A 24,695-nucleotide genomic window follows, 5' to 3' on the forward strand; every position below is an offset into this window, starting at 1 on the left:
CACAAACGCCTCACTACAGCGCCTCAGTACCTTGAGCGTGTGCTTCACCTCTGAGGCGTACGCTTTAGGTACTGAGGTGTTCGCCTCTCACAACACTGGGCTAAATAGCCCGAATTTCGAGTTATCTCCCTCCCTACTCTCTCGGTCTCCTTGCGTCTCTGGCAAAGAAGAAGAAGAAGAAGGTACGCCTGCGTCTCCCTGCATCTCTCTCGGCTCTCCCTGTGTCTCTTTACTCTCTCTGCTCTCCCTACATCTCTCGGTTTCATCTCTCTGTCTTCCTGCGCCTCTGGCAAAGAAGAAAAGATACCCCTAAAAAGGCCTAGGCATCCTAGTCGGTACCAAAAAAAAAACATAAAAAACATAATAAGAAACATGTATACAACATAAAATCAATCAATAATAAGCAGTAGACAAATAATATGTTGTTGAACACTGTAAAACAATTATATTACATAACCTTAACCTGCTCAAACAAATTAAGAATAAATTAACAATTGAATAAACAAACCATACAACTAACAATGTCAATGAACAATACACAAAAAATAAAATCATGTATACAAAAAAATTTAACAACAATAGACATAATATAAAGCAATAAACATCATCCAAGCAATAGACAAATAATGTCTTCTTATTCTTCTTCTCAACAATAAACATAATATAAGCAACAGACAAATAAATGTCTTCTCTTTCTTCTTCTTCTCCTCGAAGAAGAAAAAATGATGTCTTCAAAAAAAAGCCTAGGCGGTGACAACCTAGGCAGCAATATAGGGCCCCACCGCCCAGACCTGGTCGCCTAAGCAGTAGGGTTGCGCCTACGCCGCCTTTGACAACTAAAGAAGCTATTAAAAATTATGGGCACAAGTTCAAACCACCTTCTAAACGCGAGATCAGAATGTGGATTTTGAAGAATAAGGTGGATTGTATTTATGAAATTTTAAAAGAGTTCAAAAATGAATGGTCAAAAGTTGGTGTGAGCATTATGGCAAATGGTTGGACAAATGAAAAAGGAAGAAACTTAATTAATTTTCTTGTGAACAGCTCATCTAGGATAATATTTTTGAAGTCTATTGACATTAGCGACATGGAAAAAACTATTGCAAATTTGTGTAAGTTGTTTGAAGAAGTTGTTAAAAAAGTTGGTGAAGGGAATGTAGTGCAATTCATTACCGATAATGAACCGAATTATGTGGCAACTGAGAATATGTTAACAAAAAAATATGTTTTTGTACACCAGTGTGGCGCATTGCTTGAATATAATGTTAGAAGATATTGGAAAAATATCAATTTTTAAATATACAGTGAAAAAGGCAAAAAAAAATACAAAATATATCTATAGTCATGCATGAATATTAAATTTGATGAAAAATTTCACAAAGAAGAAAGAATTTTTACATCCAACTGTCACTCATTTTGCCACAACCTATGTCACATGGGTGCGGGTGCGGGGGTATGGCAATTTCAAAAAACTTGGGTGTGGGGGTGCGGCAAAAATATAAAAAATTATATATATATATATAAAGTCTAAAAGTTGGACATAGATGATCCTGGGTGCTGAAAAGAAGTCGTCATTTTGTATTTGCTGGACCCGACCCGCTTTATATATTGGATCGGGTCCAAATCCAATCAATATATAATGTAAATTAGCATGTCATTAAGGGGTACTTTTGTACCCTAGTGTTTTTGTTCTCAAATTATTAATACAATGAGAGGCGCAGCCACAGGCCACGACGCACTTTCTCTGGAATCTCTCTCTCTCTTTCTCTTTCTCTCTCTCTCTCTCCCTGCGATTGATCTGTGCAGAGATCAAGGGCTCTCTTCTTTCATGGTATCAGAGCAGCGTACAATCTGGGAATAAAGAACTGCCTCTTTTTGTTCCCATCAACGTGAAAGTCTATCACGGTGATAGATTAACCAAGTCTGGGTGTGAGAATCTTGTTCACGGTGATAGATTCTTTGCTGAGACTCTTCTTTGTTGTTTAGTGGTCTTTGTTGTTTCGTGGGTTACACTCTGCTGTTTCGTTTTTTTTTTTTCTGTTTCATCGTGGGTCACGGTGACAGATTCTTTGCTGAGATACTCTGTTGTTTCGTATTTTCTGTTTCATCGTGGGTCACGGTGATAGATTCTTTGTTGTTTCATCGTGGGTTTTAAATCTATTTTCTGCTGATTCAATACACTTCTCTCTGTTGATTACACTTCTTCTTTGTTGTTTCGTCGTGGGTTTTGAATCCATTTTCTGTTGATTCAATACACTTTTCTCTGCTGAATCAATAGATTGTTCTCTGTTGTTTCGAAGGTTCTGAATCCTTCCTTTGCCGATTTAATACATTTGACTGTGCCTTTTTTTTTGTCTTTCTGTCTGTTGTGCACTACCACGTGAAGTTGATTCAACACGTGAACTGGTTCTTTTTTTTGTCCTGTTAGCTGAGTCCAGTCACGTATTTTTTGACCAAACACGTGGAGCTAATTAGTCGAGCCCTCTATTTTGTCTCTCACACCTAAGTGCCAGTTCAGGTTTTCTCTCAAATGGATTTTACTCATGCGCAGTCATGCTTGTCCTCAAGCTTTCTCGGTCAACTAGTCTCTGAAAAACTGAATAACTCAAATTTCTTAACCTGGAAAAGGCAGATTATCCCATTTATAAAAAGTCAAGACCTCTCTGGTCATCTGGATGGATCGGTTCCTCCGCCTCCAGAATTCATTTCACAGGAAAAAGTGGATGATAAAGGAGAACAGTCTATTGTGCTTCGCAAGAATCCAGAATATGTTGTCTGGATGAAGAGGGATCAATCACTAGTGGCATACATCACTTCAACCCTCTCACAGGAGGTCCTTGTTGCCATTCCTGATGATTGTTCGGCCAAGGAGCTGCGGAATAAGCTAGTTCAAACATATTCACAAATTTCTGAGGCAAAAATTATGTTTCTTAAGCGAGAGTTTCAAATGCTGAGGAAAGATTTCATGTCTATTATGGAATACCTAAACAAAATGAAAGGCATCACAGACCAGTTGGCTATTGTTGGGTGTCTTGTCAGTGAAAAAGATAAGGTGCAACAAACCTTGAGCGGATTGGGGCCAGAATATCATGTTATGACGACAACCTTGCTATGTTTACCAGAACTTCCAAAGTTTGAAGACCTTCGTGCGAAATTATTGCAATATGAAATGACTCTGAAAGGATCTTCTGAAGATTCTCATAGACATTCAAGAACTCAAGATGTTCTAGCTACAGGAATGAGCTATGGTCAAGGACGAGGAAGTTCTTTTCGAGGAGAAGGAGGTCAAGGGAGAAATACCTATGGTGGTTGTGGCATACTTTCAACACCTAATATACAAGGACAGAGACCCATCCCCATATGTTTTCAATGCAACAAGAAAGGGCACATTAAAGCGAATTGTTGGTTTAACCCTCAAAACAAAGGAAAAGCTCCACAAGCAGAGGCTTGGAAGGATGGAGAAGTAAAACACTTGCTATTGGCAGCCTTGGCAGGATTGAATATGAAACAAAATGACAAAGGCATTTGGTATGTTGACTCTGGAGCAGCTACTCATGTCACGGGTGATGCAGGTAAACTCTTGTCTTTTACACCTTATGTTGGTAAAAACAGCATAGTCACGGGAGATGGATCTCATCACTCAATCTCACATACTGGAAATGTCATTATACCCATGTCAAAGTTCTCTCTTAAACTTCCAAGTGTCATTCATGCACCTAATATTCAAAAGAACATTGTTTCTGTCTCAAAACTCGTTGATGATGTTAATGCTTCAGTTGAATTTACTCTCTCTTCTGTTTATGTCAAGGATCTTCGCACGAAGAAGACATTCCCTGAAGGAAAACGATAGGGCAACATGTACATCTTTCAAGAAGATCCTTCTTCCATTCATTCTGATCATTCACGCTTGAAGCCTCACCAACGACAATTTTTTTATTCTGATTTTATATTAACTATTTCTGAATGTAATAAGCCAAGACTTTGGCATAGTCGTCTTGGCCATTGTGGTAGCCATTTTATTGAAAAACTTGTCTTGAATAATCTCATTCCTAAGTCCAGTCTGAGTTCAGAGGTCGTTGATACAAAGTGTTCTAGTTGTCATTTATATAAGAGTCATATTTTACCATTCGCTTTCATTAATAAAAGAGCTTCAAGGACATTTGAGGTCATTTGTTCGGATGTCTGGGGTCCTGCCCCCAATTACTTCTCTTTCTGACAGCAAATACTATCTTATTTTCATTGATAGTTACTCGCGCTATACCTAGATATTTTTTTATGAAGCATAAATCAGAAGTCATTGGATTGTTCCAGAGATTTCATTCCTTTGTTCAAAATCATTTCTCTACCAACATTCTCAATTTCCAGTGTGATGGAGGAGGTGAATTCTCCTCGAGTGATTTTGTTAGTTTCCTTCAACATAATGGGATAAAGAGAAGAGTGTCTTGCCCGCATACACCTCAACAAAATGGGATTGCTGAGAGGAAACATCGACATATTGTTGAGACTGCAATGAGCATGATGCACGGGAGCAATCTCCCTGTATCATTATGGACTGAGGCTTTTCATTCTACAGTTCATGTGATAAATCGGATGCCTATGAGTATCTTAGAGAATAAGTCACCATATTTTTCTTTATTCGGCACACAACCTGATTATCATGAATTACGTGTGTTTGGATCTGTTTGCTATGTTCACATTGACAGCTCACTAAAGAACAAGTTCCAAGATAAAGCCTTAAAATGCAGGTTTATAGGATATGCAGAAGACTACAAAGGGTACAGGTGTTATGATCCCTTGAGTAAGCGTGTCAAAATATCAAGGAATGTAGTTTTTGATGAAATGAATTTTGATGATCAGAATGCTAGATCAACTCTTTATGCTGATAACTCAAGTCCCAGCGTTGAGGTATACTACCCATGGTTAAGTTCAGAACTCTTTTCCAATGGTAAAATAGACTGTCCAGCAAATTGCAGTCAAAAGGAGACATATGAGACATCAACCAATGAAACTCAAACGGAAGAGATTGTTACACATGACTTGGAGCCAAGAAGGTACAAGGGTGTTGTGTACACCCGGCAAGAGAAAGGGCCCTCATCCATTTCTTGTACAAGTACGGAACCATCTGATCCCGCTTCACAGATGATGGATATCAAACGATCTTCACGGATCCGACATCCGCTTGATAGATGGGTAAGTTATAAAAAAATTTCATTGGATTTTCAGTTGTTCTTGACATCCATAAGTAAAGAGGATGAGCCACTCATGTTCTATCAAGCTGCGAGTTCTAGAAGATGGGTAGAAGCAATGAATGAAGAAATGGAAGCCTTACATGAATGTGGGACATGGAAAATTGTACCTAGACCCCTAAACAAAAATGTTGTTGGGTCAAAATGGGTGTACAAGATAAAGTATAAGCCAGATGGGAGCATCGAAAGGTACAAGGCTAGACTTGTAGCCAAAGGATTCACACAAGAGGAAGGACAAGACTTCGATGAAACTTTTAGTCCTGTAGTTAAAATGGAAACCATTCGCATTGTGTTGAGTCTAGCCATTGAGAATGGATGGACATTGAGCCAGCTGGATGTAAAAAATGCATTTTTGCACGGGGATTTAAAAGAGGTGGTCTACATGGAACAACCCACTGGATATGCAGAACGAGACGCCAAAAAATATGTATGTAAGTTAAAGAGGGCACTCTATGGTTTGAAACAAGCTTCTCGTTCCTGGTTCGACAGCTTTTCTCTAGAGATACAAAAGCATGGCTTCTCTCGGTCCCTTCTAGATCACTCATTATTTATTCACAATGAACAAGGTGTCATTACTCTTCTATTGATATATGTAGATGACATCATCATCACAAGGAACTGTAGAAGTCACATTGAGCGGGTGAAGAAGTTGTTAAATCAGAGGTTCAAGATGAAAGATTTGGGAGAGCTGCGATATTTTCTTGGGGTAGAAGTTGATAAAAGAGGTGATTCACTCACCCTTACTCAACACAAATACACGTTGGACATTCTCAGCTCAGCAGAGCAAGTATGACAGATTGTAAGCCGTTAACAACTCCAAGTGTCATCCATCAGAAACTGAGTTCAAAGGAAGGAGATATATATGAAGATCCCACTAAGTATCGCAGCTTAGTTGGTATGTTGCAATACCTAACTTTTACTAGGCCTGATATAGTATACTCAGTTAATCAGGTATCTCAGTTTATGCATGAACCTCGTATGTCACATATGAAGGCAGTCAAACGCATACTTTGTTACCTGAAGGGTACAGTTGGTGATGGGCTGGTATACAAGAAAAGAGAATTAGATCCAGGCGGGAGCCATGAGATCGTCATTTATGCTGATGTTGATTGGACAGGTGATCCAGATGAACGGCGATCAGTATCTGGTTATTGCAGTTTCATTGGATCAAACCTGGTATCCTGGAGCAGTAGAAAGCAAAAGGCGGTTGCTAGGTCAAGTACTGAGGCTGAATACAGATCGATGGTTGCTGCTACGGATGAGGCTACATGGATAAGACATCTCCTGACTAAAATGGGAGAATCGGTTGCTCAATCATTGCTACTGTGTAATACTCAAAGTGCCATCAACATGTCCTTCAATCCCATCCACCATAGTCGAGCAAAGCATATTAAAATAGATCAACACTTTATTAGGAAAAAGGTTGAAGATAAAGAGATTGAGCCCATGTATGGCACCGACTGAAGAACAAGTTGCTGATATTCTCACTAAAGGGTTGACAAAGGACAAATTTTGGTTTCTGAAGGGCAAGTTGTGCATGATTCAGGAACATGCACAACTTGAGGGAGGCTGAAAAGAAGTCGTCATTTTGTATTTGCTGGACCCGACCCGCTTTATATATTGAATCGGGTCCAGATCCAATCAATGTATAATGTAAATTAGCATGTCATTAAGGGGTACTTTTGTACCCTAGTGTTTTTGTTCTCAAATTATTAATACAATGAGAGGCGCAACCACAGGCCACGACGCACTTTCTCTAGAATCTCTCTCTCTCTTTCTCTATCTCTTTCTCTCTCTCTCTCTCTGTGATTGATCTGTGCAGAGATCAAGGGCTCTCTTCTTTCAGGTGCGTTGACTGCACCCAGGGTCAGGTTGACCGCATCGGGTGCGGGCGCAGGTGCGGCACCTAGTTGGAGAGTCCTTGTGACATAGGCCACAACATATCTCACACTTTATAGTATTGGATGTTACAAGAAAGAGTTGAAGTCGATGTTCTTGTCTTCAAATTTTAGATCATCTAATTACTATAAGAAATCTGATGCTAAGAACATTTATTATACTGTTCATAATGATCATAAGTTTTGGGTTGTCATATCATATGCAATTAAAGTTGTCTATCGTGAAAGTGTTGCGATTAGTGGATGTAGATGATCCTACTAAGAGATTTTTGTTCGAGGCAATAGATAGAGCAAAGGAGAAAATTTCTTCAAACCATGATAATGTTGAAAGAAAATATAAACCTATTTGAGACATCATTGATAGACGATGGGACTTGCAACTTCATAAGCCTTTGCATGCAGCTGTCTATTATTTAAATCATCAATCTCATTATGTTGACTTCAACCCGTATGGAGAAGTTATGAGTAGATTTTATAATTGTGTTGAAAATTTGGTTTTTGATGCAAATGTTCAGTTGAAAATTACAACACAAATCGATGCATTTAAAAAGGCAAATGAGTTATTTGGTAGAGAGGCAATTGTTACAACAAGAAAATTTAAAAGTTTGGGTAAGTTTGTAATTATGTTTTTATTTGTTAATATTTTATTTATGTTTTATTATTTTTTTGTTAATTGTGACATTTTTAATGCTTTTATCATTTTTTATTGTTTTATTTGAATGCAGATAATTGGTGTAGTTCATTTGGGCACAAAAATCCTGAATTGATGAATTTTGCAATTTGAATTCTAAGTTTGACAAGTAGTGCATTTGGTTGTCAGAGAAATTAGAGTATTTTCTCATTGGTCTATGACTTTGTATTTTATTTTTAAAATATATTTGTGTAAGTTTAATTATTTTATAATTGATTATCAATTATTTGAAATTATAGGTGCATACAAAATGGAGGAATAGACTTAAACAAGAGAAGATGAATGCATTGATTTTTGTCATGTACAATATGAAATTAAGAGAGAGAAATATGAGCAAGAGGGCTACCAACCTACCAAAAACCTCATATGTCTAGATCATATAGGCTCAGACGATGAGTGAATTATGGAGAAGGAAGATCTAGTGTTGCCTAACGATCTCAATTGGTTGGAAGATTCATGGTTGAACTCGAACTTCAACATAAACGCCATTAAGCATGTGCTTATTGAAAAAGTCACTTCACCTCATGATTCACAAAGTGATTCTAGGCAAGACAGGTCTTCAAGAGATCCAGAAAAAACTACATTTTTTTACCTTGCTATGAATATAAATGTATTTTTTTAATTAAATAAAGTAAATACATGATTTTTTATTGAAGAAAAAAGAAAAGCAAAAGAAGAAACCGAGGATGTGGAGGAAGAAAGTGCAGACGATAAAGAGTCAAAGAATGAGGATGAAGGAGAACAAGGCTTAGATATTGATGATGACGAGACACATGAAGAGCCTACGCCCTAATTCATATCATAGGAGCAATAGGCATTTATATGTTTTTTTCGGTTTTTCATTTGCACTTATGAATGTTAACTCTTATTTTCAAGAGTTTTGGACACATATATTAACATTTGGTTGTTAATGCCAATATGCATTTTCTAATGAAGCCATAATGTTGTTAATGCTAATATGCATTTGGTTGTTAATGTTAATTTTTTATCAAATGAATGCTCATATTTTATTTCTTAGATACTTACGTAGATCAAGTTGTTGCATTAATGTTACTTTTACATGTTAATCTCATATTTTTCCGGTATTTATTTGAGATTTTGCTTCATCAATAAAGCATTTTTTTATTTATTTGTAATTTTAGATATTTTTTATAAATTTTTTTAAGTTTAAAAAAAAAATGAGGCTTACGCTTTAGGCCTCGATTCAGGTTTTGGTGGAGCGTCTCGCTTCGCCTCAACGCTTTTCACAACATTGGGCGAAACTTATGGCTAAAGGCTATATAGTCAACAATTTTGCAATGATTTTATGGAAACATTTACACCACTGGCCCATATGACGACTATAAGGACTTTGCTTGTAGTTGCTGCAATTCGTCAGTAGGATCTTTGGAAACTTGATGTCAAAAATGTTTTCTTGAATGGAGACCTGGAAGAGGAGGTTTATACGGAGTTGCCTCAAGGACGAGTATGCAAATTGAAGAGGGTTTTGTATGAGCTAAAGCAAACACCACGTGCATGGTTTGAGAAGTTTAGTAATGCAATGAAGTCCCTTGGTTTTGAGCAGAGTCATCACGACCCTGCTTGTTTGTATCCTCTTCCAAGCATGAAAAATGTATACTACTATTGTATGTTAAGATGATGTGCAGAAAATTGTGAACACCAATAAAAGTTTGGCCACTATATTTGAGATGAAGATTTGGGATATTTAAAGTACTATATATATCGGGAAGTAACATATTCAAGAAGAAGGCATATTTGTTTCAACACAAGTATGCAAGAGATCTAGTGATGAATCATTTATGAGAGGCATTCTTGTATTTTAGCTGGTAGGTAGAGTTTTTGTCTTGTAGTATAGCCATGAGGGGCATCCCCCTTTAAGGTGAATCTTTTTAGTTTTGCTTGCTAATGAAGTTTTATGGTTCTCTCCTTCTATTCTTCTATTCTTTCATAGTGGTTTCCCTATCTTCTTGAATTTGTATACATATAAATTACCAATCTAACACTTCCATAAAGAAACCAAAATGACCAACACATGGGGAAGGTTCACTTTGATAACAGGTTTCACAAACTGTGAAAGTTTGTCCCTAAGAATGTGCCTGAGAATGTTCATTATATGACAGATTCTCAGGACAAATTCTCATGTTTGCTTTTGTGTGTAAATGCACAGCCCCTTCCCAGGAAAAAAAAATGTCAACAAATTGCTTTTATGAAGGCCCAACGGATAACCCCCCAAAAAAGATGACAAATCATTCCTTTTCATATTCACAAGGGAATCATACACTGGTAAACTTTCTCATGTTTGCAACGCCATGTGATTCGGTTGTGATCATGATTTGGAATCACAAGAAGCTGCAAAATTTTCAGAATCACAGGGTGTTGCAAACTTCTCAACTTCACCATCCATTACAGAAAACTGATACAGGTAAATCAACTGCATTTTGTGAGCCCTTCCACCTTCAGTTACTTTGTTGGAACTGTGTCGTGAATGCAGCCAATTCACAAAATATATTTCTGTGATACTCCATCCTTCACAGACACTAAACAATAACAGCACCATTGACCTCATACCACCAATACCTGATATTACACTCATCTAGACATGCCACAGTGCAACAAGAAACTCAGAACCAACTCGCCAAAACATGATCTTGATAAGAGGCCGAGCTTTCCCATAAGTTGGCACTCGACCCTTAAACAAAGAAACCGAAATACCAAGTGCCACCGTATATTCCACAAAACCATTTACTGTGTTTCAAACAACTCACCATCCTTGGCAGAATCCACCGTGATCAATGTAGAATTCTGCAATATGTTGCTATAACGGGAATCATCCCATTCAAAACCAAACGCTTCCCATAAGCAAAAAACAAACAAATGAAAGCAGCGTTTAGCGACTCGGCAGGGCGGCGACTCAAAAAAACAAAAACAAAACAGTCGATAGCATCGTTCACCAAATGAACAAAAACCAACAATATGAATCAACAGAGCATTTAAAAAGAGAATCTCCGAGCAACAGAAGAAGAACAAGAAGGAAAGAAACCCTAAAAACTGCCCTAAAATTCCATATACCAACAGCCTTTCTGATTTCATAAACGCTCCACAAAGAACAATCGAGAATAACAGCATAATAAATCAATAATCCATTACTAAACTTCATCAGTATGCGATTTCGCTACTCAGTACAAAGAAACCCTAAATTGACAATCCCAAAAGCGAATTTTATTTACCATTCTAATTCGAGAAAACGAAAATCGAAACCAAGGCGAATTCATTCTGCAAAATATTACCCTAGAGTACATAAATTCCATCTTCCAAACAAGAAATAATTAAGAAAAAGGGAAATTAGAAGCCCCAGAAATTTACCTGTGAGAGAGAGAGAGAGAAAGAAAGAAGAAGCAACTCTCCGGACCTTTTATTCCATTTCATTAATTGTGTTTTACATTGAAAATGTTTCCGTAAAACAAGGTGTCATATGAAAAATAAGGCAAATGCTCATCCGCCGCCACGTTAAAAGCAAAAAAGATATTTTTCTCCGCGTTTATGTCAATGGGTCGGGTTTGGTTCCGATTCAGCAAAAGATTCTATAATAGATTAAAAACAGGTCGGATTTGGGTTTTAGGGTGTAATGATTCGAATCTCAGTCCGTCTTCAAATACGATCAAACCCAGAAGCTGAGTACATGTTAAAGTGTCTCCACTGAGGGTCCAAATGGGTCTTTTATGGGCTAGATCATTGTAGATCCGAGAATATTGGGTAACATGTCTTCATACGGATCCGTATCAGTTGGTTGAATTTGGATCCAAATTTTCCGTTTGGATTTGGCATAGATCCAATTATAGTTACCACATAAGGTTCAAATTTGTATCAGAAAATGAAAAAACCCATTCATGAAAGTCCAAAATCAATTTCAAATATAAAGTTATATGTATTCCAAATACATGGAGTCAGATTTGCAAGTCCTCTTTCTTCATTCCTGTCTATCTATAACATATTCTAGATGTATATCAAATGATAATGTATTAGATTCAAATCAAAGGTCCAGCTGAATCTGATCGGTTCGCTTCCCCAGACTGATAATAGGTACTGCCAGCTATTTGGATGGGCCGCTAATACTTTTCTTGTCCATTTATATAAGATCCGAATCCGATTAATCACATCCAATAAAATCATCCGATTCAGTAGCATCCACATCCAACCAGACCCGACCCACATACATCAGTCTCTATTCAATACAACCAAATGGCAGCTCATATATTCGGGGCTTGTTTTTTAGATTTAACAAAGGTTGCCAGTTTCATTTTTTATTTCTCTTCTACTTTATTATGATCTCGTTATTTCTTTTTGTCTCTTTAAGGAAGCAACTCTCTTAGACCTGCCACGTCGGACATGCTGACGTGTCACGTTTGCGAAGGAGTGGACCCGTGGCGGTGGGGAAAGTGACGTTGGAGACACCAGTAGACCTTGACCATTAACTCCCATGAAAATGGATCGGATCCCAGGTTTTTGAGGCTGATCCACGTCCAGCTGCAGTATGGCCTAATCGGTTATATTGTAATTCACCCACTAGGGATGTCAACTGATCGGGTTTGGGTTGGATGTCCAAACTGAATGTGCATCTGATTAGTCAGATTCGGTGAACAAAGTAGTATCTGATTAATAATCAGGTCCTGATTCAGTATGCATCTTTGCATTTGGATCCTAATCTCATTCCAAACTGAATCACAATGCAATCGATAATCCAAATGATTACATGTAAATCATATCTGACTAGTTAATCGACCCAGATACCCTATTACATATTTCCATCTGAATCCGATTCAACAAATATCAGACTAGGTAGGATTCAGTAATGCCTAGATCCAAACCGGATCCACCCATTACATCCCTACACAGCATCCACATGACACTCCACGCGTTTTTTGGTTGGACGGAAATGAGACACCTACCAAAATGGGTGGTTCCAGACCCAGATCCAACTAAGATGTGCTGATATCGGATCCATATCTGTATCTGACCGGATCTTTTATGCGGAAAACTATACCTGGATCTGATAAGGATTATGTAAACCAAACCCGATTCATATATAATAAAATAATATTTTAAAATTGTGTATATAGTAAAATTGTGGATCTTAATTGGAAGTTGCACCAAACCCGGGTTTGGTACAAAATTTCATAAACCATGTCTTGCCCATTTGATAACCGGACATCACTTATCTGACCCAATTAGTTAATCAGACTGGTTCCCTTGTTATCAAACCCTAACCCTACCAGATCCGTTAGGAGCCTAAAATATGAGAACTAGAAACATGGGCATTTTCAACATTTTTTTTCAAATCCAATCATGCAGATGTGCTTGGCATGGTGAATTTCTTAGGAATCAACCATTGGACCGTGCATTTTAGATGAAAAAATGTGATTTTTGAATTTTTGAATATTTATGAAGATTATGAGTCATTTATTTTAAACCCTTAATAAAACTAGTCTATGCATCAAACTGGGATGATTCAAGAGTGGGTTTTTATAAAACCAAGCATGTAGATCACATCTCTATGGTTAGACTCAAGAGAAAAGAACAAAAAAATCCACAAAAATCACTGTTCACAAGTTAATTCAACATTAAATGTGATTTTTTTAATACATGCTTGATTTTGGTTGGAATTATAAGGGTTTTATGTTTTTTTTCAATTAACATATTTATGAATGTTAGAATTCAGGGTTTTGATTTGTTTTTTTACTGTGCATTTGTACCCACCCTAGTTTAGATTCCTGGCTCCGCCCCTGTTTCCATATGAATTTGAAATCTGAATGTAAATTTCAATTTGATTAGTTCAGATTCAATAAAGGCTGCATCCAAACTGAATCTTTCACTTTTACATTTGTATGTGTAGGCTTGTAAACAGGCTGTCTATGTTGATCCGGTGATCTCCAACTTTCAATAAGTGGATCTTACTTCGAACAGATGATATGGTTATGGATCTAGATGTGATCCAACCTCGATTTGCAAAAAAATGGGTCAAGTGTATTAGTTTTTCATAGAATATGTAAAAATAGGTTGGATCAGTCTGACTTCTGAACATATTTATCTCTCGGTTTGTAACTCAGTTCTGAGTAAATTTCACACTGCTACTCAATCTGAATCTGACCCATTTGATAAACGAGCCTGATTTTAATGGACATGTATCCAAATTTCTTCACCTTTTGTGTTCGTGAAGGGCTCTGGATCGAGCCTGGAGAGGGCAGACGTTTTGGATCAGGGTGGACCCTGGTTACCTTGGCCCAAACCCTCCTGTGAGGGATTTTTGGGTCAGGGTGGGCACCTGCCCACACTGGCCTCTACTTGGCTCCGCTTCTACTCCTGCTTGTTTCAATTAGCTTGGGCTCTTTATGAGCTCAAGCTCGGCTCGGCTCGGCTCGGCTCAACACAAGAAATGAACCGAGCTTGAACACTATGTGCTCGGTTCATTCGGCTGGTTTACCAGCCCTAGGACCTTAAGGATCCGAAGCAACAAAGACAATTAAAAGTATGACCCTTGTTCAGGGTGCTTCTAGGGATGAAATTCCTATAATATCTCTTCCCTCTATCACTTGATTCACCAACAGCACAGCATCCCTTCTAGATGATTCTAGAACCACTTGGGCTTCGCCGAAGCAAGGGAAACCCCCAGTGGGACCCCACGGTGCCTTACCCACCTTTGATTTAAGATTGATGCTAGATTAACCAACTAAACAGCATTAAGCAACCATACCAAGTTGGATTTAACCATTCCAAAACTTTCACTGGATTCTAAATCATGTCACGAATCTCTATTTTGGAAAAAAAAATGAAAAATCTTATTTATAGAGAATTCTTTAGAAATATGGCATACATAACAAATAAAAAATATATATAGCAAATATGAAAAGTGTTTTTATTAAGATAAATTCATCGTATTTCCAAAATTGTCTAGATTTTGAAAATATCACATTTTTTTTTTGGATTATACCGACTTTTCAAAGTATGATTACAACATTGTTATATATTCGGGCTATCATTGATATTTTTTACATTGGTACCTTGCATTGGCCCACGGCACATTTGGCTAAGTGCCTCAGGCTTAAGGCTTTCAAGTTTGAAGGATGTCACAAGTTCGATGCCCCGGGTGTGCATTACTATATTAAGGTCTCGTGGCAGCAGGCTTCTTGGTAGGCAAGGAGACGGCCAAGGAGTTTTAGCCACTTGGAAGATTGGGTCATACGGCAGAGCATCAATCTCTCCCGGGCCACACCAGAACCAGCACAATGCAGTAGCTAGCCCCTCTGTAATATGCAGTTGCAGAAGAAGCACAATGCAGTAATAGCTAACCCCTCTGTAATATGAAGTTGCTTGCAACATAAGAACCTTATGCTTACTTTGCCTTGAAGAACTGTTTTCAGGCACAACCCATCTGCTTTTCCTCATCTTTTTGTCCTTCTTATCTCAGTCTCTATCATCATTTTTTCATTCTTTCAGAAAAGATAATGTAGTTAAAAATATTCGCATTTAAAATATGTTGAAAATATTAGAGTTCATGATCATATAAGACGTAGCGATTGGTGCAAGGCTTCCATCTGATGCCACGTCAGCCCTAAGAGGTGCTTACCTAGAAAGACCACTCGCTAATTTAGCTAAATTACTTATAATGAAATTAGAGTGAGAATATTTCTGTACAATGAGTCTGTCAAAATTAAACAAAAAGGATTTATGCATTTGATGCATACTTGAATCCAGCCGTTCTGTGGCGGATCTCAGTCGAACATCCGACGCCACTTGTTCATGCATTTCTTGGTCAAGGACCTGCATGATCTCCATTCCTATCTGGACCTCTCAATAAGTCTTAATATTTTATAAAAAAAAAAAACTCGAAAAAGAAATAAAAATGACAGTGACCTATTAGTCACCACCTTATAGGCTTAAATGAGTCCACCACTCATTAAGGAGAGAACATTTCAACATCTCTGTTTGGAAACCGACGATGGGAGGGAGTTTATGCATTCGGAAAAGTCGCAGCTTCCTAATGTTGGATTTGACAGCTTTTTGTTGATATAGAATGAAAGGAAGAATAGAAATGTATGTATCCAATAAAGTAGTATATGAGTTGGTAAACAGTAAGATGTACCATCCTTATTTACTGATCGAAAGTTTTTTTTTTTTTTTAATTTCGACCAGAATCCTACAGGGATAAGGATTTGGCAAATACCTTCTCCCCTTGAAGGAAATCAAAATAGAGGAACAAGAAAAGATGAGAGATGTGGACTGCCTCCCTATTTTCATGAATATTTCAATTCCATCTTCCTGAGCAGGTTAGATGACAACCCACATCTGTCATTTCTCTCTAGTTAGTATCATTTCTCTCTGTTTGCGTTTGGATGAATGCTCAAGGATTTGAATCCAAAATCTATAGTAACTTGGTTTTTTAATAATCCAGTTGAGGCCTCATACAGAGTGACAAATAGTAAAATGACATTGATAGTTGTCAATAGGGCTAGAAAGTGAGACAAGCAGCTGGCTGTTCAGCTTGACTCAATTCATGAAATGCTCAGTTCAGCTTGGGAGCTTTGTTTGATGAGCTGAACTATAAGCCAGCTTGTTTAGGTATCTGAACTGAGTCTGAGCAAGGGAAGCTTGGCTCGTGTAGACTTGTTATATATATATATATATATATATATATATATATATACTACAAGAAAAACGTCAACTAGCGACGAAAATAATCCATCGCAATTTTGTGACGGATTAGCGAGAGAAAATAATCCATCCCTAAAGTTTGATTTAGTTGCGAGATTTGCGACGGACCAATTTCGTCGCTAAATAGCGACGGACTTACATCCATCGCAAACTATGTCGCAACTTAGCGATGGTAGAAAGCCGCTATTTTTTGATATTTTATATATAAACATATTTTTATTAAAATAATATTAAATAACATTTTAAAATTAAATAATAAACATACTTGTTAGAGTCGTGTCAGCATGTCATAACGTGTCACCCATGAGACACATTTTAAGTTGCGTGTAACTGTGACATAGGTGCCTAGACTCGTTTGACTAGGTCAGTTGACTATACCTTTTATCCAACCAACTCCAAAGAACCCATTTTCAGCTCAAAAAGTTTGAGATTGATGAGATCCAATGAGATAGTATCATCAACATAGGGTCTCGGATCGAATCCCATGGAGGCTACCCCAACTTTAAAAATAAAAAGGTTCTGAGTTTGATGGTTTCTTTGTGCCAACTATAAATCATTCATTTATAGTTTTGGTTTCATGGATGCATATAATATGAGTTTAGGTAACTCAAAGTCATGTTAGTCTTCGTTATCTTATTGTTTTGAGTATTTGCAGCCAATTTCAGCGACCTCATTGTTGAGTTTTGGGTCCCATACCCAAATCCATCTCATTTTTCAATTCTCGAACCCCATCGTATTTATTCAAACGAATTGAGTCACTGGCAGTTTCTGTTGGGTTAAATTTCATTTAACTAATGCAGATGTATCATGTCGTAGCTATATTAATTAGTAAGTTTTTTTTTTGAAAGGCAAGCTGGGGTTAGACAGACTCCTACCAGATATCTCTTAAGCCCCATGTGGTAGAGGGATTCGAACCTGAGCCTTCAGCTTGGCACAGGACCCAGCTTACCAGATGGGATACCACCTCGGTGGTTGATTAGTAACTTGTTGATAGCCTATTGGTGGTCTGTTCTGCCTTTCAAAACAAAAGGGCAAGGTTCAAATCCCATTGATTTCTTTCTATGCAAGTTATAATAGCAAAAAAATGTTTTACACAGCTTTGTTTGGATTTATACTTCTACTTGCGCTTCAACTATTGCAAGGGTAAAATGGTAATTTTAAAATATAAGTTAATGTTAGCCCAAGGACAACTCAACGTCAGTTTGTGATTGGGCACTCTTGAATAAGGGTGGGCAACCGGCCAGCCCAATCAAAGCCCGGCACGGCCGTCAAGGGACATGCACTCGTCGGATTCTAGCTCATAATGTCTTTTTAACTTTGGTATGTTTACCCGTTGCTCTTACCATATAACTAAAGCCTTGCTAAATGAGTTTTTGCATAACAACAACAACAACAACAACGCCTTCATCCTAAACAATTGGGGTTGGCGATATGAACCAAAAAGAAAATCATTTTGGGTCCTCCACGTGAATCCTTCTCCTCCAATCATTTTTATCCAATGTCATGTCCTCGGTGAGGTTCCAAGCATTCATATCCTTTCTTATCATCTTCATCCAAGTCTTTTTAGGCCTACCCCGACCTCTTTTAGCTAATAGATTTTCACATTTCTTCATCCTTCTAACCGGAGCATCATTAGGCCTTCGCCGAATATGCCCAAACCATCGTAAACGATTCTCACTCATCTTATTTTTAATGGATGCAACACCTACCTTCTTACATATTTTCTCCTTCTGAATCTTATCTTTTAGTGTATTTTCACACATCCATTGAGGCATACGCATCTCAGTTACACTCATTTTTTGCAAATGATGTCTCTTGGCAGCCCAACATTCAGTATCATATAGTAAAGCGGGTCTAATTGTCATCTTATAAAACTTTTTCTTCAACCGCAATGGCATTCTACGATCGCACAACACTCCAGTTGTACTTTTCCATTTCATCCACCCAACCTTAGTCCTATGCTCAATAAAAAAAAATGTTTTTTTCAATAAAAAAATGCACTTGTTTTGACATGACTTTTGAGATAAAATGTGGATGAAAAGTTAGGTACGATGTAATCTTATCCCAAGTAAAGAACATGTGTCCAAGTATATGCAACCGAACACCAATTCAAAAATCTAGGTTAAGGGGGTGTTTGTTTAAGTGTGAGTTTGTTATGAAAAGAGGCAGAAAGTGGGCATGTTTCATACAGGGTGTGAAATGAACAATCCATAAGGAAACCACCATATGTAGGGCCGACCACTTTTATAGGGGTGGGCAACAGGGCCCTGGGTCGAGTTTGGGTCAAGGTTTTAGGCCTGAGACCATTAGCTACCGGACTGAAACCCGGCTCATATAACCTGGCCCGTTACATGTGAGTTAGGTTAGAGTCGGCCTGCGGGCTACCTGGCCGGCTAGACGGGCCTAAGCTATTTATCAATTTGGAAAAATATAAAAAAAACTTAATTAATTGTATAGTAACTTGAAATTATTTGACATTGGCCCATTGGGCTAATGGGCTGCTCTTCAAATCCGAGTCCATTAAGAATTGGGCAAAAGCCAGCACGTTAGTAAATGGGCCGGGCCGAGCTGCACTTAAAGCTCGGCAGGCTGAGCTCTAGACGGGCCCAGCCCGGGCCAGCCCAATGCCCACCCCTATTTGTCCATGCATGTTTGGAAGTAGTAAAAGCTTTCATAGATAATTTGTATCTTCAGGCATGTTTGCAACTATCAGACACCCAACTAAGAAAGCGCAAGAGTGTTGTTCTTGAGAAAGCCAGTCACAATGTCAGACCTGTGACCCCCTTTCTCAGGTCTCATTTTTTTATCACGCTCTCAAGCTGCACTTTCTCAAGTTTGCAAGTAGCGGGTATTTATTTAAATCCTTTTCTTACGAAATATGCTCTGTTTTATAAGAAATGATCTTTTTCGTAGAAAGTGTAAAACAAACATGTCCCTGAAAAATATAAGGTGGGACTAGCATTATAAATGCCAAAAAGCAGCTTTCCTGTCAAAATGGGTTGATACCGCCCCCATGGGAGAGGACTTTCCCTCTAAAATGGCTCTTTCAAAGGAAAGTGGCTTCCTTTGGCTGGGAGTGTAACAAACACCCCCTTAAGAAAGCAGTTGGATTGTGCTTTTTTTTTTTTTCAGAAACCGAAGAAAGTGGTGCTTTCTTATGTGCTTGCAAATGTGCCTTTCATATTCAGAATCTTTCTATGAGAAAAAATGGACAAAAATATAAAACTTTTTCGCTTGTTTGGAATAGTATGGGGGCGGTTCCATTTTTCAATTTCTTACAATTTTTTTTTCTCTTCCAAATGTACTTTAAAATGAGAGATTTATCACGCAAACACAAGCTTTTCCCAGCCACCAAACAGAGGATAGTAGATCATGAACCAAACATGGGTCAAGGTTGGTAGAGGATGAAGCGTATCTTAGAACCAATATCGTTGTAGTGGATAGGCATGTGATTAGAAGATGGCTTTTGCCTACTCATTGCACCTGAGTTGTGTTCAGTTTGGCCAAAATTACAACTATCAAACAAGTTTGATTCATCTAGACAACAGGAACCATAAAGTGTCTTGTCTCAGCTCATGAAGAGTTCAATAACCAGGGTGCATATGCATATCCCTTACCTTTGAAGTAAAAGCAGCAGGCAAGAGGGACAACCAAGAGGTTTAAACCATTTGCAACTCCCGAACCTCACTACCTGAACCTGGTTTACCCAAAAAAAGGAGAGTTTGAATTTGATGGGTTGGGCTTTCGGCCGGCCTAGGTGTAGGTCGGGCTTGTCAAACATGGCCTGGATGGTTTGATGCACGCCTCTACTTACATAAATAATACTAACCCAGTTTGCTGATATATAATAATAATAATAATAAATAAATAAATAAAACTAGAAATTGTGATTGACCGTTAACAAGCTGCAAAAAATTTAGAACCTATTGTTAGGGTCCTTACGCAAATATAAAATGGTATGAACAAGCACTAAAAGAGCAACTAAAAGTATTAGTAAGCAATTTTTTTTTAAATCATGGAAAAGGAAAAACTTTTAGATTTTACATATCAAGAAAGGGTGTGAATGGGTCGGGTTTCGGCTGGACTCAACCTGTACCAAACCCTATATGGTCATGGTTTAGTGATAAACAAGGAGGTCTGATTAGAATCTAAATCAGACTCAAAGGGTCCGATCAATATATGGAACCAGGTATAGTTTGTGAAATTTCATACCAGGCCTAGGCCCTACCTGAGTTCCGAATAAGATCTACAATTTTTCAATGTAAAAAAGATAAAAAAAAAGATTATTTTACTGGTTATGGACTGAGTCTGGTTCATCTGATCCTTATAAGATCCGAGTATGGTTTCTCTTATGGTGGGTTTGATTGGACTCGGGTCTGGACCTGATACCACGATCTCAAATCAGATCTGAGTTTGGTCTCACCTGGCTCCCAACCAAACTTGACCCGTTGACACCCCTACCTGATACACATGGGATAGTGCTTAATCATTGTTTGTACTTGGTCTTCTAATTAAGTCTTGTATAAAAGATGGGCTAAATCTATGTAAATTTAGATGCTCAACCATGAGCATCTTTTGGATGTGAGATGGGCAATTTAGAGAGAGAGAGAGCGAGAGTTGTTTTGCTACGTCGCTGAATCTTCTTTATCTTGTGATCTTACATATATAATGGCAGATAGAAGAAAATGACACGTGAGAGAGATTATTGTTTATAGGAATAAAAGATAATTCCCCAAAACATTTAATGGTCGTTAGCTAGCTACGAAGCTATGTCACACATACTCTTATAACAGGGCACCGCACCCGCGGGGGGTACAACACTTGGACACAGTTTGTGAAGTCAACCACACTGAGGTTCATTTCTATCCAAAAGTGGATTCGGTTAACCCTAATCAAGTCCATTTTTATTCATATTATATATATATATATGCACACAAATACACATAGTGTTAACTTAAAACTGTTAAAAATTATATATATATATATATATATATATCTTTCCCGCACTCCCTCACCCAAGTTTTTTTAAAGTGCCGCATCACTGCATCCGCACCCATACTCGCATCAGCATCGCCGCATCCATATCTGTACCCGTATCCACACCCGCAGCAACAGGAAGCTTTAACAAGACCACCAATTTCAATATTCTATAATGTCTGTGCCTATATATATATCCATATCATCTATTGCATCAATTTTGCATAGAAAAATAAACCTCACCAAAGGCAGTGGACTATGCCTAGAGCACATAAATCAAGAGATCCCATCACATGCACCTCACCTGCTGCAATCCTTCCAACAGAACCAGAGATATGAGAAGCGTGCATTTTCAAGGTTTTACTCAAATTTGGTGCAATCTAGTGAAGCATGAGGAATATTTTGGTGTGCCAACGAAATTATTCCATATCTAACATCAACTACCAAATAAAAAGAAAATATGTCCAAGAGAACATACAAGACCATATTGATCTCTTGGTTTTCTAAGATGACTAAACCCATAGATTAGAGTTCTCATGAACCATGCCTCTCTATGCCTATTGTTGGTAGCTTTGGTTGAAAAATTAATTTAGTGGGTACGACAACTGAGTGTGAATAAGGTACGCTCGGAGGCATGTATTAGAGGTGATATCTTTAAAGCGATTATAGTCCCACTTATGATTATATCCTTAGTGCAATGGGTATTCATGCAACCTTACTCTCGGGATACAACCCAGTTTTTACATATTCGCAAAGGTCGATTCATACCCTGCAGTGAGACTGAGCAACTCGACATGAACAACTTTGAATAGACTCTTGACTAGGTGAGGTAGACCTTAGGCTCAACATAGACTTAGACTCTAAAGTAGGCTTAAATCCTATGCTCAACTCAAGAGAGAGAGAGAGAGAGAGTTTGTAGGTGATGATAAGAATGAGAGAGGATTGACGTATATATAGGCCTCAACCCCAACAACTAGCTATGAAGGCCAACAACTAGGAATTAATGCTTCTAGGTGGCCAAAACAATTAGAAGGGGCTATGCATGAATCAGGGGCAAAAAAGATTGGTCAACGAGTTTAAAAAGGCCCAAATGAAGTAAAAAAATATTCAAAGTTCAAGGAATAGTCAACGGTCAATAGGCCTATAATAAAAAGGAAGGATCTTAGAAAGTTGAACCATTAAAAAGGGCCATCAGGAACATTGAACCTGGTCAAGGGCAACTCTAATTGTAGAGTGGACTGGGTCAAGGTCTTAAATGGTTGGTTAAAGCTACCAAATGGGCCAGTCAAAGGTCTTGGGGATATAACCATCCCAAGAACTAAAAAAATAGTTAAAGTCCAAGAATGACCATGACCAAACCAAACCGAGCTGAGTCGGGCTAAACCGAACCAAAATTGAAACCCAAATCCTAGTATGAAGCCAAGGTCCAAAGTCCAAAATTCAAAGTTCAATTGATATGCTCATAATGAGCCTTACCTATAAATACAACTCTACACTATTTAAAGTCAAGTGAAGTTCTAATACTCTTCAATGTAAGACTACATTTTTGAATGGTTTAATAAACACACAAACTTAGATAAATATAAGAAAAAAATAGACAAAGTTATGGTTTACCCAATTGTTTTCATACAAAACCCAAAACAATCTTCCATGTGGATCAAGACTATAAAAAGACTTAAGAGGTTATTCGTGAAGATTCAATGCATAAATGAATGTACCTTTTAGGTTTGAACCACCACATTAGTGTTATTTAGTCGTGGTCAGTCTGAGACCCCAATAGCATTAGCTTTGAATTGAGAATTCTAATTGACCTTTTAGACACAACAACACACACATTCTTTTAGGTAATCATAGTGTGTCTACCAATATATAGAAGTTGTACATTAAGGGTCTTGTGTTGTGTCTCATTTTCATGGGTGCTCTAGAGACAAAGCCTAAGTCGCATAAAAGGTGACCCCCACCTTCACACTCATATAGATGAGTCTATCAAGAGTGTAAACCTATTTGAAACACTTAAGCCATAAATACTATGGATCTTCATTAAGAGTTCAATTTGAATTCAACCTCTGTACACAAGTTTCAAGTACTTGAGCTCAGAAATGGGAAAAATATAATTGCTTAAACCAATCACTCAGTAACCTGTTCTTTCCATTGAACCACTAGACTTAGTTTGACCCATATCATGTGGTTGGATCTTCATTAATGGTGATTATTTTTTATAAGCTTTAGCTCTATTCTCCTTGATGTCTTAAAGACAATTTCACAAGAAATTCTTTTTGCCAAACGGATCCATTAAGTTTTGGTAAGATTTTATACCTTTGAGATTACTTTTAGATTGAACAATCTATTAACGTAAATGTTCTTTAGACTCTACAAGTTTGGGTTCACTCTAAATGTTCTTATGTGTTTGCATGGAGCTTGCTTAACTAGTATTCACAAATTTATAACTTATTGAGGTCTCTATTGATCATGCATAAACTTTGTATTTTATTCATTCATTTTTATGCATGATTCATCGAAAAATCATATTAAAAACTCATTCTTATCAGCGTTTTTGAGAAACTGCTTTAAATTGAAAATAAAGAAAAATTGCATATGTAAACCCTCTTCATTTTTTAGAGTTTTAGTAGATTTAGAATTTTCTAATGTGTAGTCTAATTAGATTAGGAGTGTAGTAATTAATTTTAATCTGTTTAGAAGTGTATTTTTTTGAAAACACATTTTTCTAGAGGCATTGTTTTGAAAATTTTAAAAATTAATTGGTCTTTTATAGAAAACACGTTTTCTAACCTAATTTTTAATATAAATAATATCTTTTCAGACATAGGGAACATTTTTCCTCTTGAGAAAATCCAAGTCTCTTCTCACTACAAGAAAAATAGCCATTAGCGACGGAAATTTGTGACGAATTTTTTCTGTCGCAACTTTGCGGCGGATTAACGAGAGAAACAAATCCGTCGCTAAAATTCGTAATATTTACGAAAATAGTGACGAAAAAACTTTTGTTGTTAAATTCGTCGCTAATTAGCGACGACTTTGGCTACAAAGGTTTTTTCGTCGCTACGCAGTGACGACATTAGCGACAGAAATATTATGTCGCTAACTGGTCATGTAAATTTATGACGGAGTTGTGACGAAAGTAGGTTGTCGCCAACACTATATAAAAAAAATGCTAAC

The 24,695-nt window shown here is 37.6% G+C and overlaps 1 protein-coding gene across 3 annotated transcripts in view; it reads right to left on the reverse strand.

Annotated features, from left to right (window-relative positions):
* Positions 1-11,217, reverse strand: part of LOC149848338 (protein LAZ1 homolog 1-like) — a 29,020-nt gene extending 17,803 nt beyond the window's left edge. For 2 of the 3 annotated variants that reach the window (XM_089991429.1, XM_089991285.1), the window contains exon 1: positions 11,199-11,217. The gene's annotated coding sequence lies outside the window, so the exon portion shown is untranslated. Of the gene's footprint in view, positions 1-11,062; positions 11,109-11,198 lie in introns of those variants that run through there. The other variant, XM_089991356.1, reaches the window with a different exon arrangement.
* Between the last annotated feature and the right edge of the window lie 13,478 nt (positions 11,218-24,695).

Source organism: Nuphar pumila, chromosome 1 (assembly GCF_984573655.1).
Source record: "Nuphar pumila chromosome 1, dmNupPumi1.hap1.1, whole genome shotgun sequence".
Taxonomy (NCBI): Eukaryota; Viridiplantae; Streptophyta; class Magnoliopsida; order Nymphaeales; family Nymphaeaceae; genus Nuphar; species Nuphar pumila.